Source organism: Pleurodeles waltl, chromosome 9, assembly GCF_031143425.1.
Source record: "Pleurodeles waltl isolate 20211129_DDA chromosome 9, aPleWal1.hap1.20221129, whole genome shotgun sequence".
NCBI classification, from domain to species: Eukaryota; Metazoa; Chordata; class Amphibia; order Caudata; family Salamandridae; genus Pleurodeles; species Pleurodeles waltl.
This window is the reverse complement of record NC_090448.1, coordinates 422447965-422466211: the sequence shown is the minus strand read 5'-3', so window position 1 is coordinate 422466211 and position 18247 is coordinate 422447965. Positions and strand designations below refer to the sequence as shown.

Sequence of the window (18247 nt, the reverse complement as noted above, 5' to 3'; positions counted from 1 at the left end):
ACATCAAAATAGCAGAAATTGCAGACAATTAACCTTTGAGAGTGCCCGTAGCAGAGCCCTGCTGGGCCACAGAAAGAATAAACAGGACCTCAGGGAGAGGGACTGAAAGTGGGGGTCAACAGACTTCTCTGTTGACCATGCTACAGATTACTTCCAACAATAGCTGTATATCATTTTGGTGAGGGGATGCCTGGCTGCCAAGATTATGTTACAGACTTCTGGCGGAAAGTCAAAAGCTGTCAACTGTTGCCGCTCAATCTCCACACAAGAAGGTGAAGAGTGGACAGGTTTGGGAGCAGAACCCTCCCCTGCTGCTACCAATGGGGCAGTATGTTTGGAGGTTCAATAGACCTGCTCAACAGCTCAGGATACCAAACTCTCTGTGCCCAATCCAGAGCCACAAGGATTACGTGGGTCCAGTCGTTGAGCTTCTAGGAAACTCTGAGCAGAAGTGGTATGGGCAGAAAGGCATACAGGACGCCTGAGATCCACTTGAGACAAAAAAGCTTCTCCAAGTAATTCCCCCCTTGAAAACTCCAACACGCAAAACTGCAGACATTGTGCATTCTCTGAGGAGGTGAACAGATCTAACCAAGGCTCTCCCCACTGCTGAAAGAGACCTTGCGCCACCTCTGAATGGAGGCACCATTTGTGATACAGTAGACATTGTCAGCTGAGTTTGTCTGCTCTGACTTTCAAAGAGCCTACCAGGTGTTGAGCCACCTGGAATATGCCCTCATGTTCCAGCCACATCTAGAGGTGCAGAACCTCCTGACAAAGGGTCCATGACCCACCCCGCCCAGCTTGTTGCAGTACTACATGGCGGTAACGTTGTCCGTGAACACCTGCACCATCTTCCCCTTGACAGAGGGAAGAAATGCCTCTAATGCTAGCCCGATCACACAGAGCTCCAACAGGTTGATGTGGAGCCCGGACTCCACCGGAGAACAGATGCCTCTGAGCTCCACCTCTCCCAGATGGCTAACCCATCCGAGGAGTGACACGTCTGTCACTACTGTAAGATCTTGTTGGGGAAGGGAGAGGGATCTGCCTCTGACCCAGTCCCGGTTCAATAACAACAACAGCAGACCTTGCACAGTTCCCTCCAAGATCTGGACCTAGTTGGAGAGATTCCCCTGATGCTGCACCCACTGAAACTTCATGTCCCACTGCTGAGCCCGCATATGCCATCTGGCATGCATCACCAGCAGGATGCAGGAGGCCATGAGGCCCAGCAGCCTCAGAGTCTTCTCACTGAAATCCAGGATAGAGGCTGAAACATTGGTATCAGCGCCTGCACTGTGTCCAGAACAGCTCAGATGAAAAGGAGCATCTAGGAAGGAGTCAGGTGTGACTTTGGCACATTTGGCAAATGCAGGATGTCCTCCGTAATCTGGAGGAGGGAGATGGCAGACTGGGGCGAGTCTGCTTTCAACAGCCAGGAATACAGGAAGACCGAAATTCCTGATTTGCACAGATGACCTGGGACCACTGGGGTGGGGGGAGGTGATGGGGGGGGGGTGGGCAGAGAGGCTGACGCGAGGCCCAAAGACCTGGCTGTAGCACGAGAATCCTTGAAGCCCTCAAAAGCAGAGTATGCCTTGCCTCCGAACGGTGGTGCCATCAAAGGGCATGTACATCAAAGTAGCCTGGACATTCCCTGAAAAGCAAGACGTCTTCACAACCAGGTGCGGCGCCTTAGTGCCACTGTAGACGAAACTGCTCTGTCTAGCGAGTTAGTCGAGTGCAGTCCACAATGGATGGTGAACCTTGCTGCATCCCTCCCATCGGTAACTGCCTGAGAGAGTATAGCCCGGGCCACATCAGGGACCTGTGGCAACACTTGCACAACCATATCCCACGGTGTTTGGGAATAACAGCCCAAAAGGTATGCGATGTTCATGGACCACTATGCTAGGCTAGAGGAAGGTAAAATCTTCTTCCCGAGTGTATCCAACCTTTTGGATTCCCTATCGGAATGTGCGGAAGGGATCGCGCCCTGGGAAGTGAAGGCTTGAATGATCAAGTGCTCAGGGGGAGGTGGTGCATCAGAAAGCTTGGGTGCCCGTAGTGGAACCATGGTGGCAGGCAGTTGTCCTGTTCGCAGGAGACCCTGTGCTGGGCTTAGACCAGGTACCCAGTAGGACATTCGTAAGGGCTTCATTAAAGCGGAACATGGGTTCTGAGGAGGAAACCACAGGCTAAAGCAACTCTGTCAGGAGGTTAGTCCCGACTGTCAACAAGAGAACTCAAGGTTCAAGACTTCAACTGCTCTTCTCACCAGCACTGAATAAGAAGCTCCCTTCTCCATAGCCATGGTAAGAGGAGAAAGCATGCCAGTATCTGGAGAAGTATATAGTCCGCTGGCCTCACCCAAGTCTGTAGGCCAGTCCATAGGTTCTTGCAGCTGGTATTCTAAAGGGTCCAGCGACACCTCGCATTCCTCACTCTAACCTAGCCCATAGGAAAGGGGCTCAAGATCTGACATAGGAGGCAAGGCTCTTGCCAACATCGGAGTCGCCATCTTACGATGCACATCTGCTCTATGTCAAAGTCTGCAATTAGAATAGGGATGGCACCGCCCGTGTGTGCAGGCGCTGACACCAGGACCGGTGTCGGTGAAGGTCAGGGTGGTACAACCGTCGGCGGTAGGGATCCAGAACTGGATTCATGAGTGCCCCTCGGCAGAGAGGCCACGGGCACAGAACCTGACGGGCCCCTTCCAACTCCCCAGGGCCCAAAAGTGTTCCAGTGGAGTCAGACTGCCTAAAAATGAGGCTTGTGGCCTCGTAAAACTCTTGGAGTTGGGCAGGGGCCGCTCCGACTCCCAGAAACTCAGAGCGGCGAGGAGTGGGCCCAGTCACAGGTTCCTCAGAACAAGACCCTGAGTGCCGACGCTCCCTCGTCTTATCGGCAGAGAAGTCGAAGAATGCTTTGACTTCTTGCTCTTCTTCTTGTGCCTCAACTTACCTGATCACCCTGAGGACTTGGAGTGGGACGATGATGAAGGAAGACTCCACAACTCCTCCCGGGACCTTCCTCTCGACCAGGACCTCGACTTGCCAAATCAAGCGTCAGGCCTCCATCTATCTTCAGAGCCACTCCCTCAAAGCCTCCGGATGTATGGCCTGACAACTGGAGCACGACTTCAGGTCGTGGTCATGCTCCAGGCACCAAAGGCAACAAGGGGTAGATCTGTCACGGACATCGCCCTATGATAGGAACCGCAGGGCTTAAACCCAGTCTTCCTCAATGACATTCTTGATGCACCAGGAGTTGAAAAACATCTTTGACAAAAAGTCAAAAATAGGCCAGTAAAAAAAAAGGAGTGATGGGGCAGCCTAAATGCACTTATTGTGATATGCTATGGAGAATCTGCCAAGAAAGATCAATGAGCAAATGCATTTTCCTTCAATTTTCCCTGTAGAAGCTGAAGCTGCTAAGGGCAACAATGACAGAGTGAAAAGTCAGGAATCTGAGATTTTCCGGATTTAGTAATTACTCCCTCCAACTTATCTATCTTCAATTAGCTCTATCTCTTCCCCTCGTCATAATCAGAGGGCTTCCTTTCAAGCTTCATCTTATCTGGTCCGCCTCACACTCAGTATCAAGTGAGGTCCTTCTCTTTTTTTGTACTATTAAGCACGGATTTTTTCCATTTTCTTTTAGCTGTTTTTATACTCTAAATCCTTTATGCACTCTTCTATACAGACTGTCTTCAGTTTTTTTTTTTTTTTTGTTCAGTTAACTTGTCATCTCATTATTGCTTTCCATGTCATTTTATCACTTTGCTTCTTTGAAGTTTAATAATACATTTTAGGAATTAAAATTAAATTAAACAAGTTTGCAAAGGAAGCAGATACTATGCTTTTCAAAGGTAACAAATGAGCTGCCTGTTATGAATAATCTTATTTCTAGGAGAAGCAAATTAATGTCTACGGATATTCAGCGAAATGTAATACTGCACAGAAGGGACATCTGGGCATGTAAACTATGAAAAGGAACAAAGGTGAGGGAGAGTTTTTGGTGGGCCACTATTAATATAGAGCTAGGAAAAATAATTTCAGACTGTGCAGAGGATAGGAAATGTGAATAATCTGAACAAGCTTGCGTTTCACCTATCTTATATTTCAAATAAGTGCGTCACTCAACAAGATCTCGTCTGAAATGCCCTAAATGAAGCAATTTTCAATCAACCCCAAACCTCCTCCTCCAGGAGAATGGGGAAAAGAGAGGGTGAGTCGCACCGCAACTCGCACAGCTGATACCCAACAAAGGCACCATAGCTGTGGCGACACACCATCCTGTTTCCAGGGCCGGCACACAGGACTGTGCTGCACCATAAGGGCCCCATTAGGTGGGAGCCCCGTGAACACCTCTGAGTCACAGGTTGCACCTCCCCCTCATTACCTCTGACACACTGCTGCACCCTACTCCTCCAGCCTGTATCATACTTTGTCTGACTGCCTTACACCTACCCACCGGCTGACCTCCTGGACTCATGGGGTGCACACATAAACCTAAGGAGGATTCACCGGCGGCCCTCTGGCTGGGGCGACCAACGCGTACTCCCTGTGACGGATGTAGCTTTGGACCCCATGCCTGCAGAGGAGACGCTGGAGGCTAAAATTGGTAGTGAATCTTGGCTTGTTGCAGGCTAAGCACAGGAAAATGGCTGACCAGGTGCATGTGGTGGAGGCCGCTGTGGCAGATCTGACCCCCATTTATAAAGGAGCATATGTCAACACGTGCCACCATGTCTGAGCTCAACAGAGTCCAGAAATTCAGGATCGCGGATCAGGAGGGCAGAGCCAGATACAATACTTTCAGGAGCACATCGTGGGTGGCTCAAGGATCGTCTTCCATGAAGATTTGTTACCTAGAGTCCTGTTTAAATTCTACACCCTCGAGAGGGCACACAGGGTGCCAGCTTGTTCCCACTCCACAAGTCCCCCCCCCCCCCCCCCCCCCCCCCCCACCAATCGCCGGGGCACCACTGCTTCCAGTGGTAGCCCGTCTCCTGCATTTTTTAGATCAGGACTATCTGCTGCGACAGGCGCGCACTCTGGGCCCCTTCTTGGTGGAGGCTACAAAGGTTTCGATCATCCTGGATTTCACAGCAGTGGTCCAAAAACTCAGAGCATCCTTTATCAGGATTAAAAGAAGGCTGCAAGACCTTGCTATCTCTTATTCTCTCCTGTTCCCTGCTAGGTTACGAGTGCAGCTGGATGGCAAATCCATATTTTTTGAGTCTCCGACTGCAGCATGGAATGGTACTTATGACATCAAAGGCCATCCTGAACCCCAGAGGGATCCTCCTGTGCCTTGTCGGCACAAATGGACTTGATTAAAACAACGTAGAGCGTCACAGCCTAAACTGCGGCAGGCATGGGCTGGCAGGAACCACGCCCTGGCCACAGCCATGAGACGTACAAAGACTGACGGAGTGCGGCGGCATCCAGAGAGGACTCTGGTTCTGGAACAGACAGCATCCCAAGCTCAGACTAGAGTGCTCTCCGTCCTAAAGTTACACCCAGGGCAGCAGATATTATTTGATTGTACTCCTTTCACACTTTCATCGTTCGGTAGAGGGGAGTTGAAGGGGTGGTGGTGGGGAGGGAGAGAGAGAAAAAAAAGAGAAAAAAAAGAGAGAGAGAGAAAAAGAGAGAAAAAAAGAGAGAGAAAAAAGAGAGAGAGAAAAAGAGAAAAAAGAGAGAAAAAGAGAGAAAAAAGAGAGAGAAAAAGAGAGAAAAAAGAGAGAGAGAAAAAGAGAAAAAAGAGAGAAAAAGAGAAAAAGGAGAGAAAAAGAGAGAGAGAAAAAGAGAAAAAAAAGAGAGAGAAAAAGAGAAAAAAAGAGAGAGAAAAAGAAAAAAAGAGAGAGAAAAAGAAAAAAAGAGAGAGAAAAAGAAAAAAAGAGAGAGAAAAAGAAAAAAAGAGAGAAAAAGAGAAAAAAATGAGAGAGAAAAAGAGAAAAAAATGAGAGAGAAAAAGAGAAAAAAAGAGAGAGAAAAAAGAGAGAAAAAAGAGAAAAAAGAGAGAGAGAAAAAAGAGAGAGAAAAAGAGAAAAGAGAAAAAGAGAGAGAGAAAAAGAGAAAAGAGAGAGAGAGAGAGAGAGAGAGAAAGAGACAAAGAGAGAAAGAGAGAGCGCGCGCTGAGGAGTCTTCTGCGTACAAGGTCCAGACGTCGACTGACATTCTGTGTGTTTGTAGTCTTGATGGGTGGACTACTAGGAACAAGAATTCAATTTGATTACCAAGTGGTTCCCCCGCCTCATCTTTAACCTTGAGTGACAGTCAACTCTGACTTAGCTGGAAGTGCATTTACACTATGGTTACCTATAGTTTCAACAAAGCACTAGGGCACAACTGTTCTGGGGATTCAGTTGGGGTATTTTTTTGTTTACCCTCCGTCTGGGGGAGTGTTTTCTTTTCGTTTCTCACTGCAGGGTTCTTCTTTTCTGCCTACAACCTGCAAGGGTGGGGGTCGCGGGCTGGGACATGTGGGTGCCAGCACATCAGTCTGACATTGATTCAACATGGCTAGCACTAAGTTTACTAGCGGGGTGATCACGTGGAATGTGGCCTTAAATCCCCAAATAAGGGCCAGAGAGCACAGATGTTCTTCAAGATGCATGAAGCCGAGATCACCCTCTCCAGGAAACCCACCTAACAAAATGGATGGACAGGTACTAAAGAAATGTTGGTGGAGGAAGATTTATTCTACTTCTTAATCAGCTTTTGCGCTGGAGCTGTTAGTTTGGATCCTGCCCAGGGTTCCTTTTCTGTCCCAAATCGAGATTTTAGACCTGCATGGCCGATACATAGTATTGGCAATCGAAGTTGATGGTAAAGACATAACCTTTATGAACGTCTACGCCTCCAAAACGGACCAGCAGACTTCCCTGGCTTCCCCAGCACCCCATATCACTCCAATATTCCATTATCCATTGATTATTGATAGGGATTTCAATTTTATTGCTGATGTCACTAGACCGGTCGCATCTCCCCTCCGCTCCCTCTCAGACACACAAATGCATCACTATATTAGTGAAAGGGGATTTAGATTTTCATACAGAGGCTTTAACCCTGAGAGCAATATATTTTCTTATTACTCGGGTACGCATAATCTGTCAGTTCGTTTAGATACGTTCTTATGCTCGGCCGACATGTATGAGAGGGTTCTAATGGTCAAATGTCTCTTGAAAAACCTACTCTGGTCATAACCTGTTACAGTTTTCAATTGAATGGGCTGCGGCTAGACCTTGCATTCCAACTTGAAAGCTTAATGTCACTGCTTGGGATGATCCAGTTATTAAATCTGTCCTAGGCAACATAATTCACAACTATTTTAGTGAGAATAGAAGCACAGCTTCCTTCCCAGTGGCGAAATGGGAAGTGTTCAAAATGGTGGTATGTGTATCTTTGCTGTGGCAGGGTTTGAGCCCAGTTTCACGATGAAATCAAACAACAAGAGCAACATTAAACTAGATTTGAACTACCAAGAACTAGGGCCCCTGTCTCAGCAGAAACTATGGTGGAAAAAGGAAAAACTTCTCGAGCTGGTAGAGCGGCTGATGGTCTACGATTATTGTGCCTTCATCATCAAGGCACACTCTGAATGCAACAAAGCAGAGAGATTATTAGCCTGCCTTGCTAACCCTGATAAGAAGGGCCCCCAAATCCTTCTCCTGCACAGCTCAGAGGTTTACACACAAACTGAAATGAACTTGGTCTTCCTAGCCTACTATACATGTGCCATGAAGCAGTTCCCACTCAGGCTTCCACAATTATGTTATATTGGCTGGGACGAAGAGACTGCCCCCAGCAGTGGCATCCTCTGGGTGTTGAAATCACAGTCCAAGAAGTGCAGAGTGCAATTAAAGGTGCTGGTTAGGGGTAAAGTGCCTGGCTCTGATGGGCTACCCCTAGAATTCTGCACATCCTACACTGAGATCCGTGCCGCCTTTCTGACTGCACTGTATAATGCAGCTAGCACGGTGGGAAGGCATCGGCCGACAATTAGAGAAGCCTGACTTGTCCCCTTCTGGAAGAAGGGCAAGGATGGAAACCAGGCGACATCTTATAGACCCCACTTCATATTAAATGTGGATTATAAGGAATTTAGTAGAATCCTGGCCAACAGAATACTTCCCCTTATTGGCGATCTCATCTATGGTGACCAGTCGGGATTCATACCCAAATGTAGTACAATACCTAATGTTTGCCAGCTCATACAAGTCATGCACTCCCCTTTAGAGGAATATCCTAAGTCCCCCGTGACATCAATCGACATGGAGAAGGATTCAGACTCCCAGATTTGGGACTTCTTTAATGCCAAGCATGGGACCAGGAAAGAGGTTTCTTACTTGGGCATGCTTAATATACACATCCCCGATGGCTTGCATTAGGAATGGAGGAGTCATCTTGGCTCCATGCCAGGTCGAAAGGGTTACATGACAAGGCTGTCCATTGTAGCCGGTGGTTTCTGCCATGGCTATAGAACTGCCAGCCCTTAAGCTATGCACCGGTCAATGTTATCAAGGGTTATTGGTTGATGGCCTCCCCCTCTATACCTCCCTCTACGCAGATGACATGTTGCTATATCTCGGAGGTGAACGCTCTGACGTACAGGGTGCCTTTCGATCATTAGAGGATTTCAGTTGACTGTCAGGTCTTTGCACGTAGAATTGGGATGAATCAAATACATTACCATTACACGCCCTAGCAACACAAGAAATACGACATTTTGTTCAAGCCGATCACATTCTGATACCTAGGAGTTCGCATCTACCACACCATAGCTGGCATCTCAGAGGGCAATATCAGGACGATTCTAACCTTACTATGGCATTCCGTTCATTTCTGGTTGACTCTCTCACTATCTGTTATGGGCAGAGTTCAGCTGTCAAAGATGGTTTTCTTCCCATGCATTCTGTACAATTTTTCAGCATTTCCAATTCAGCTGCCTAAATTCTTCTTTTGCAAGATTAATAGTTTGCTACTTATCTCATCTGGGGGATGGGACACCGCTGAATTGCCCTGAGCAAGCTACGACTTCCTACGGATGACGACCAACTACCCATCACTGATCAGGAATTATACAATTGTGCTGCACAGCTGAAGTGGGCAGTCTACTGAAGGGACTGCCGATGAAGCGGAGTACATGCTGGGACGCTATTCGTCCCCACTCATGATAATCTGCAGGTTTTACTGATCTGCCCACACACCTGAACGAAAGAACACCACACTGGGCTCCTGCTTGATACCCTTGAATTTACATGCACCCATGCTTTTCAACAGATGCAAGTGAAGGTCCTGTATGTGAAGGCTCTCCCTCGGTCATCTCTCTTACAATTTCTGCTTGGGGGCTAATAGTCTGGATTAAATGACTAAGAGTGAAGAGGTATGACCATGCTCAGGATTTGGTATATGAATGGGCAGCTGCAGGATTTTGCAGATTTTGTCGAGGAGTATGCACTCCCCGCTTGACACTTCCTACTTACAGAGTGGTAAAGGCAGCCATGCGGTGTGCATGGGGTAGAGATAGTCAGGAGCCCCTATGCACAGATGTCAGCCAACTATGTGCACTACCAATGGACAAACACTTGTGATCACTCTCATTTATAGAATTCTCCTAGCTCAGTCTAAGTGCATACGAACCAGATTGTGTGATCACTGGTCTCTGGACATGGGCCTGGCGCTGGTGGAGACTGGAATAATATACTAATTGACACTCCCTGTATATCTTGCACTGCTCGGTCCTGTCTTATCCAATTACACTATCTTCACATGACGCATCTAACCACCAAATGCATCAATCTAATGTTCCCAGGGGCACAGGCTATGTGCCCTGGACGCTGGGAGGAGGGGGCAGATTTCTACCAAGTTTTGTCGAACTGCACAGTCCTCACCCCTACTGGAAAACAATGCTAAACCTCACCAATGCTGCTACGGAATGCAATATTAATAATACCCCTGTGGCCTGCCTATTGGGGCTGTTCCTTAACCATAAACCAAGCCCTTACCACGAGATTCATAGACTTGGCACTTGTACTCAACTGATGACGGATATACTTGTTCTGGAAGTCCCCCGCAGCGCCTACTCTCCAGAGATCAAGACAGGAACTGCCTGAATGGACTGTGAGTGAGGTTGCCCTATTGAAATTAGAGGCTCATAAGGTTCTTCACAGTCCTGACCATGCTCAGGCATGGGACTTGATCCTGCAGGACTGCCCACTCAGATGACAAAGGGACATTACTTCCCCTGTCGGATGGAGACTCAATTGAGGAGTGATGGGCCAACACTCTCTGGGAAGTGAAGACTTGAAATGCTATCTACACAAAGCCAATCCCATGATGCCACATCACGGACTAAGATTACCAAACCTGATGCCCCAAACCACTCCCACTAGACAATATGCATGTGTCACTTTCGCTCAAAAGCATATCCCCAATGATAGTTTGTTGATGGTTCCCTATCGCTAATGGCTAGCATATCCTTATTCTGCCGTAACCCATGACAATATTTGCCTACATGTCCTGCTGTACCACTTTGACTTGTTACCGTATGCCTATGTTTCAGAATAGCATTCTCTAATGCAGTTTTTTCCCTGAATTGGACTACCCTGACCATAATGCAGGCACCTTTCACTATGGCACAAGGGTGCCTGTGCTGGGGAGCACAGAACTGCACAATTTATTTGAAGGGATGGCACAGTTTTGCTCTCTGAAGGTGACACAGTGTAGCACAGCAACTTTTCTTGATGAGCTGCATTGTGCCACCTATTTGTAAATAGTGACCGGGTCACCAAAAAAGTAGCACATATGCACCACAGACAAATAGCAATAAAAAGCTTCCAAGGATCGTTTCAGGCAGGGGGTACATCTTTCTACAAAAAAACTATCCTGACCATAATGCATACACCTTGCTCTATGGTGCAAAGGTGCCGGTGATGGGGAGCACAGAATTGCACAATTTATTTGAAGAGATGGCACAGTTTTGCCCTCTGAAGGTGACACAAAGTAGCACAGCAGCTTTTCTTGCTGAGCTGAATTGTGCCACCTATTTGTAAATAGTGACCGGTTCACCAAAAAAGTTGCAAATCTGCACCATAGATATGCTCCTTGAATGGATGCATTTTACTTGTTTAGAATTCAAATATTGTCAGTAGTAAGCCTATTAAGGTACATCAGTTTTAGGTTTCTATTCTAATAGCAATCAAACAAAACACCCAAAAGACGATGGGACGAATACTTGAAAATAGTCGAAGCACTGGCAATACCTGGGGGTAGCATCGCTTTTCATCCACTGATCCACTATAGACAGAAGGCCAGATCTAGAATCCAGCAGAAGGAGTAAAGTCAGACATGGTTGTGGAAGACTACTGCCTTTTCTCCGCTCTCCATACTTAATAGATGACCATCAGCCCTGTGGACATCTCTACACATTTGCAGGAACAGCTGTCATGGCGGTTCCTGTCAATGCAGGAAAGGTTTAAAAAACGGCTCTGTCAAACATGACAACTGCCCATCAAACTTTTCCAAAGTTTTCTATATTTTTCAAAAGCAAACTACCAAAGAGGAAGCTTGTTTCGAAAAATAAAAACTAATGTCCCCCACTCCAATTTTCTCCCATAGCGGGGGTCATTTTTTAGGGTCAAACCTGTGAGAGCATGCGCCTCGCTTGCGAGACTCTGTTGAGAACGTGTGACTGGCAAAAACGTGCCCAGCCGGACAAATAAAAATGCAAAGTTTTGTAGTCTATAGTTAACTTGTTTTTTTGGTTTTGCCAAGTCCTCTTTTCTCATTTGCACTGTTTTGTTTTTGCTCGAGGGGGCTGCTCTCAAAAGATTACAATTATCTTGTTCTAAATATTTCAAAGTGACATTGTTTCTTTCTAATGTGTAATTTCAGAAATTATGTTTTAACACATTAACGTGCACCCAATCCAACCCACTCCAATTCTGCCCCACTCCAATCCACTCCACTCCATCCCTTTTCACCTGACTCCAATCTGCCACAATCCATCCCACGCAAATCCAGATATAAATTCCTGGAACCGGACCTGCTGTGCACCTACTGTTAAACATCTGCAAACGTGTGCGCGCTGTGCACAATATCATGCCAGCAGAGAGGGCAGGGAGTGCTTAGAGGTAACAGGGAGCAGATAGGGCAAAAAAATATCAAATTGCGTAGAGATTACAAATGGACAAGCTCGGAGTGCCCCCCTTGCTTTCTTCTCAATCTATATTCAAAATCGTGATAAGTGTCTTGAGCTCTGCCAACATTTTGTGAATCTCGGTTCCGTGTTCCCAGCAAACATCCTCTGAAGGCACGTAAATTCTATCCCCGCACACAGTGTCCTGCAAAGTGACATTGAAAAGGCATCCACAGCAGCTCCCCAGAAAATCTTCCACCCTGTGGGAGCATTATGCATTTAAGACCCAAAACTACTCCTACGCAGCAACCAGAACAACCTCCTTGCAGTACTCCATATTGCATTAATCTCGTCGCCCAAAAGATAATTCTGATGGCGGTTCCATCTAACCCCCCCTTCCCCTCCCCCCCCTCCGGGCACACACCTCCCCTTTACCGTTGCAAACATGCACTTAAAAACACCCTTAGCCATTATGTAGAATGTTCTCGACACATACCTCCCCCGCACAAAAGCATACTACTCGCCTCCATCGTGGGCTGCTTTAAGCACACGGCACGATGCACCAGCTGTCAGTGAGAACGAGCGTCCCCTAAGCCAAGAATTCCGAGACACTGCGCTTGCGTTTAATGTCCATTAGTAGCTCATGAGAAGCGGGTACCCTATCTGGATTGCAAAGTCGTCTGACAACTGCGACAGCGGTCATAGTTGTCTGATAGACATCGACTTTGTAACAACATAAACGCTTGCAAATTAATGGCTTGAAAGTTTAATAAATCATTGTTTAGCAACCGTGAAACAACACCGCTCGTCAACGAAGTGAGGAAAATAAGAGCTAGGAGTGGTGCGGCCATCTTGAAGTAGTTTTATGCTCACAATAGACTAACACAAATGCCGAGCCTTCCATTGAGTTCTTCCAAACTAGACCGTGAGTGATTATGCAGAAACTTCCAATATGGCGGTGCAAAATTCTATGCGCGTTCTAGTGATTGAAAATGGCAAACTTCACTTAACCACAGAAGTAACACGAAACGCTCTTGTGAAGGGGCGTGGTTCAATGGTTGACGTCAGTACCAAAGAGGGGAGCTGGAGAAGCTTAGTCATGGGAATCTATATTTAGTTCCCCCTCAGGTTATCTTTGTAGGACGCACGATAGACGCATCGAGCATGGTAGATCCGCTTTCAATTAGAGGGTCTCGGTGCTTTGACGTTCAAGCAATTCTCTTTTTAAAACCCATTATATTTTATGTAGAACAATATTAATCCATCTACAAAACATGATATTATTATACGATATAAATGAGGAAGGATTTTCTCAGGGTTTAAAACGGCATTTATCATCCTTACCAAGCAGTAACATTGCAGAAAATTGTACAGGGCGTGGCCCATAGCTCTTCAGGTGATAAAGGCTGTGATACGGAACTATGGATGGCCATCAATACAAGTGGTGTGGAGAGTTATGTTATTCTTAGGGATAATGTTTCAGGTCATTCTGAATGGCATGTTATATCCATCTTCGGAGTTACTGGCTTTCCAAATACTGCACCCAATTTGGCCCCCCCAAAATACTAGCGACTAATGGCGAGTTTTTATATGTATAGTTCTATAAACAACTTGTGATTAACGTGTAGCAAAACCAAAGACACTCAGTTGAGAAGATCTGCTTATTTTAACATCGGCTATTGTAAGACTCAGTTTCAAAATGGTAGGTGCTGCTTATAGCCATCCTTTCAGTTTGTGGTCATTTTATTGTTTTTGTTTCACTGCACTCCAGAGGGTTCATGAATAAGTAACTGGAAGACTACAGGTGTGGGGTGGTTGCTTGTGTGTGGTGTTCGTGGACCTTAGATCCACGTTTGACCTTGTCACCCATGTGAAATCATGGCAGACTGGTGGATATGAGGGTTCCACTCTGTCTGCCAAACAAGATCCTAAGGCTGCATGAGAACAACTATGCTCAAGTAAGATATGGGCAGAAGGGAAAGCTAACTAATTCCCAGTCAATAGGGGTGTCAGGCAGGGTTGTGTTTTGGCCCCTACGTTATTTTCTTTGTTTATAAATGACCTAGTGAGGTGTGTAGATCATTTAGAGTCTGATTCTCCCCGCCTGTCCAACACCAGAGTTCCAGCCCTGGTGTTCGCCGACGATACACTACTCCTGTCCAAATCCCCAATGAGCTTACAAAAAATCCTCAAAAGGTTCGATAAATTTTGCAGAGTGAAAGAACTAGACATTAATCTCAGAAAGACCAACTGTATGGTCTTCAATCTTTGACGTTCCACTTGCCCGAATCTGAAACTGAGGAGGTGCCCCCTGGAGCGGGTCCAAACCTTTGAATATCTGGGTTTAATACTGACTGAGCATCTCAAATTACAGCCTTACATAACAAGGTCCACCTAAAACTGGATCAAACATCTGGGGGGCTGCTGAAGACATATAGGGCTTCTCCTTTCCGGCCTGTTTCTCTAGGGTTTTAGGTTTATAACCATCAGGGGCTGAGATCTGCCTTATATGGAGCAGATCTCTGGGGGCACAGTGAGGTATCCATTTAGGACCCATAGAGAATCGCTTCATATGACAGCCCCTCTCACATCCACTCACTACCGGCATTCTTTTTTAAAAGATCTCCGTCAATGAGCCCACTAGTAAGGCCTATTAGGCATTGCAGTACTGGCCTGACGAGGAGCATGGCCCAATGATGAAGCATGTCACCCAATGGTGAGTGAAGGCTACTGTTCCTGTAAGATTAATGCATGTGGTGACTAATTGGTGGAATGGAGTCTGTTCTTTTGGAACAGTGTATCTTAATTCAGTTATTCGTTCATATGGGGAGATTGATGCACTGGACTACATAATTCTCCCTAGATTTATATCACTAAACATTTTTTTGGGCTGGCAAGGAGTTGCCCACCTGCTCCTGAAGTCTCTTTGGCCTCCAAGGTTTCTCACAATAGGAAGGCGAGGGGGGCTATGGCCTTAAATTATATACTCCTTCCTCCCACTCTTTTGTATGCCATCCCAGAGGGGGCATCTTTAGACTGGCCTTTCAGTTTGGGGGCTGCACCCTGAGACTGTACAGGTCCAAGACTTCTAGGGCAGACACACAGTCCCGTTCAGGGGTAACACACACTGTCTTACATGAAGTGGTAATGCAATTATGCACTGAGGAGAAGAAGAATGTGAACAAATTAACAGAAAGACGTGTGATGAAGAAGAGGAGGTAGTGTGAGGAAGGAGACGTTGATGACTTAAAGAAAGAGACAAGGAAAGGTTGATGTTACGATTACTAATTCCCACGCCCAAGCATGTACCTTATCTTCTGCAACTCATCGCTTTATATTGCGCTCAGTTTGGTATCACTGTTGTCTACACCAAACCTTTAAATTATCTTCATGCTTGCTATGTTCTAGTGCTTGTAATTATCCCTAGGTTTGACTAAAAGGCCTCATGCTTTTGTTCCACATGTCGCGCTTCAATGATGACCTTTTGTAATTGTTCATATGCTTGATAATTATCCATGTACCTGCAGACAGGGACTTTCCAGTCAGGTACTTTCCAGAGTGATCAATGTACCACCAATACAGGGACTTTCCAGTCAGGGAGTTTTATTCACATGCATGATAATTATCCATGTGCGTGCCGACAGGGACTTTCCAGTCAGGGAGTTTCCAGAGTGATACACATGCCCTACTAGAAAACACTATCTACCTATAAATACTTGGTCAAAACCCAGTCGGACCCTTGGCTTTTGTAGGAAGTTGGCTCTGTATATACTATCTCAAAGTGAGAGATAGTGTGCACAGAGTCCAAGGGTTCCACTTAGAGGTAAAATAGTGGCAAAATTAGATAATTCTAATGCTCTATTTTGTGGTAGTGTGGTCGAGCAATAGGCTTATCAGAGGGTAGTGTTAAGCATTTGTTGTACACACACAGGCAATAAATGAAGAACACACACTCAAAGACCTAACTCCAGGTCAATAGTTTTTATATAGAAAAATATATGTTCTTAATTTATTTTAAGAACCACAAGTTCAAGGTTTGAAGTAAATACATAAAATGCAAGGTACTCCATACAGGTAAGTTAGGAACTTTGAATTAGAGCAATATCTTATACAGACTTTGTTAAAATGGCAATAAGCTATTTTAAAAGTAGACACAGTGCAAAAATCAACAGTTCCTGGGGGAGGTAAGTATTGGTTAGATTGTGAGGTAAGTAAGACACTTACAAGTCTCAGTTCCTGGGCCTACGCAGCCCATCATTGGGGGTTCAGGGCAATCCCAAAGTTACCACACCAGCAGCTCAGGGCCAGTCAGGTACAGAGGTCAAAGAGGTGCCTAAAACACATCGGCGCCTATGTAGAACAGGGGTGCTCTGGTTCCAGTCTGTCAGCAGGTAAGTACCTGTGTCATCGGGGGCAGACGAGGGGGGTTTTGTAGAGCACTGGGGGGGACACAAGTAGGCACACAAAACACACCCTCAGCAGCACAGGGGCGACCGTGTGCAGTGTGCAGAGCAGGCGTCAGGTTTTGTATAGGAAACAATTGCGGGATCCGGGGGTCACTCTGGCGGCGCAGGCAGGACACAGGGGAGCTTCTCGGGCAAGCCACCCACTGGGCTAGGCAGAGGGTCGCCTGGGGGTCACTCCTGCACTGAGGTTCGGTTCCTTCTGGTCCTGGGGGCTGCGGGTGCAGTGCTTGGTCCAGGCGTTGGGTCCCTGGTTCCAGGCAGTCGCGGTCAGAGGGAGCCTCTGGATTCTCTCTGCATGCATCGCTGTGGGGCTCTGGGGGGTCGTCTCGGGCTACTCACGGGGTCGCAGTCGCATGGGAGTCCTCCCTGGTGTGTTGGTGCTCTGGATCTCGAGCCGGGGGCATCGGGTGCAGAGTGTGAAGTCTCACGTTTCCGGCGGGAAGAGTGAAGTCTTTGAAAGTTGCAGAAAAGTTGCAAGATTGTTGCTGTTTGTTGAGCAGAGCCAGTGCTCATGGGAGTTTTTTGGTCCTTAGGTTCAGGGCAGTCCTCTGAGGCTTCAGAGGTCGCTGATCCCTGTTGGATGCGTCGCTGTTGCAGTTTTTCGAGTCAGGAGACAGGCCGGTAGGGCTGGGGCCAAAGCAGTTGTCGTCTTCCGTTGTCTCTGCAGGCTTTCAGGTCAGCAGTCCTTCTTTTTTGTTCAGGTTGCAGGAATCTGATTTCCTGGGTTCTTGGGTGCCCCTAAATACTAAATTTAGGGGTGTATTTAGGTCTGGGAGGGCAGTAGCCAATGGCTACTGTCCTGGAGGGTGGCTACACCCTCTTTGTGCCTCCTCCCTGTGGGAAGGGGGGCACACCCCTAATCCTATTGGGAGTATCCTCCAAATTTAAGATGGAGGATTTCTAAAGGCAGGGGTCACCTCAGCTCAGGACACCCTGGGGGCTGTCCTAACTGGTGGGTGACTCCTCCTTGTTTTTCTCATTATCTCCTCCAGCCTTGCCGCCAAAAGTGGGGGGTGTAGCAGGAGGGGCAGGCATCTCCACTAGCTGGGATGCCCTGTGGCACTCTAACAAAAGGGGTGAGCCTTTGAGGCTCACCGCCAGGTGTTACAGTTCCTGCAGGAGGAGGTGAGAAGCACCTCCACCCAGTACAGGCTTTATTCCTGTCCACAGAGTGACATAGGCACTCTCCAAATGTGGCCAGCAACTCGTCTGGTTGTGGCAGGCTGTCAGAAACTGGTCAGCCTAATACTAGAAGTCGGAAAGGTATTCAGGGGGCATCTCTAAGATGCCCACTGGGTGCATTTTACAATAAATTCCACACTGGCATCAGTGTGCATTTATTGTGCTGAGAAGTTTGATACCAAACTTCCCAGATTTCAGTGTAGCCATTATGTAACTGTGGAGTTAGTGTTTGACAAAACCCCAGACCATATACTCTTATGGCTACCCTGCACTTACAATGTCTAATGTTTTGCTTAGGCACTGTAGGGACATAGTGCTCATGCACATATGTCCTCACCTGTGGTATAGTGCACCCTGCCTTACGGCTGTAAGGCCTGCTAGAGGGGTGACTTACCTATGCCACAGGCAGTGTGAGGTTGGCATGGCACTCTGGGGGTGTATGC

At 47.0% G+C, this 18247-nt stretch overlaps 1 protein-coding gene across 2 annotated transcripts in view; it reads right to left on the bottom strand.

Annotated features, from left to right (window-relative positions):
• Positions 1-12939, bottom strand: part of LOC138259466 (uncharacterized) — a 221520-nt gene extending 208581 nt beyond the window's left edge. Inside the window, exon 1 of one of the 2 annotated variants that reach the window (XR_011198740.1) lies at positions 12653-12939. The gene's annotated coding sequence lies outside the window, so the exon portion shown is untranslated. The remainder of the gene's footprint in view (positions 1-12652) is intronic. The other variant, XR_011198739.1, reaches the window with a different exon arrangement.
• Positions 12940-18247: the final 5308 nt, after the last annotated feature.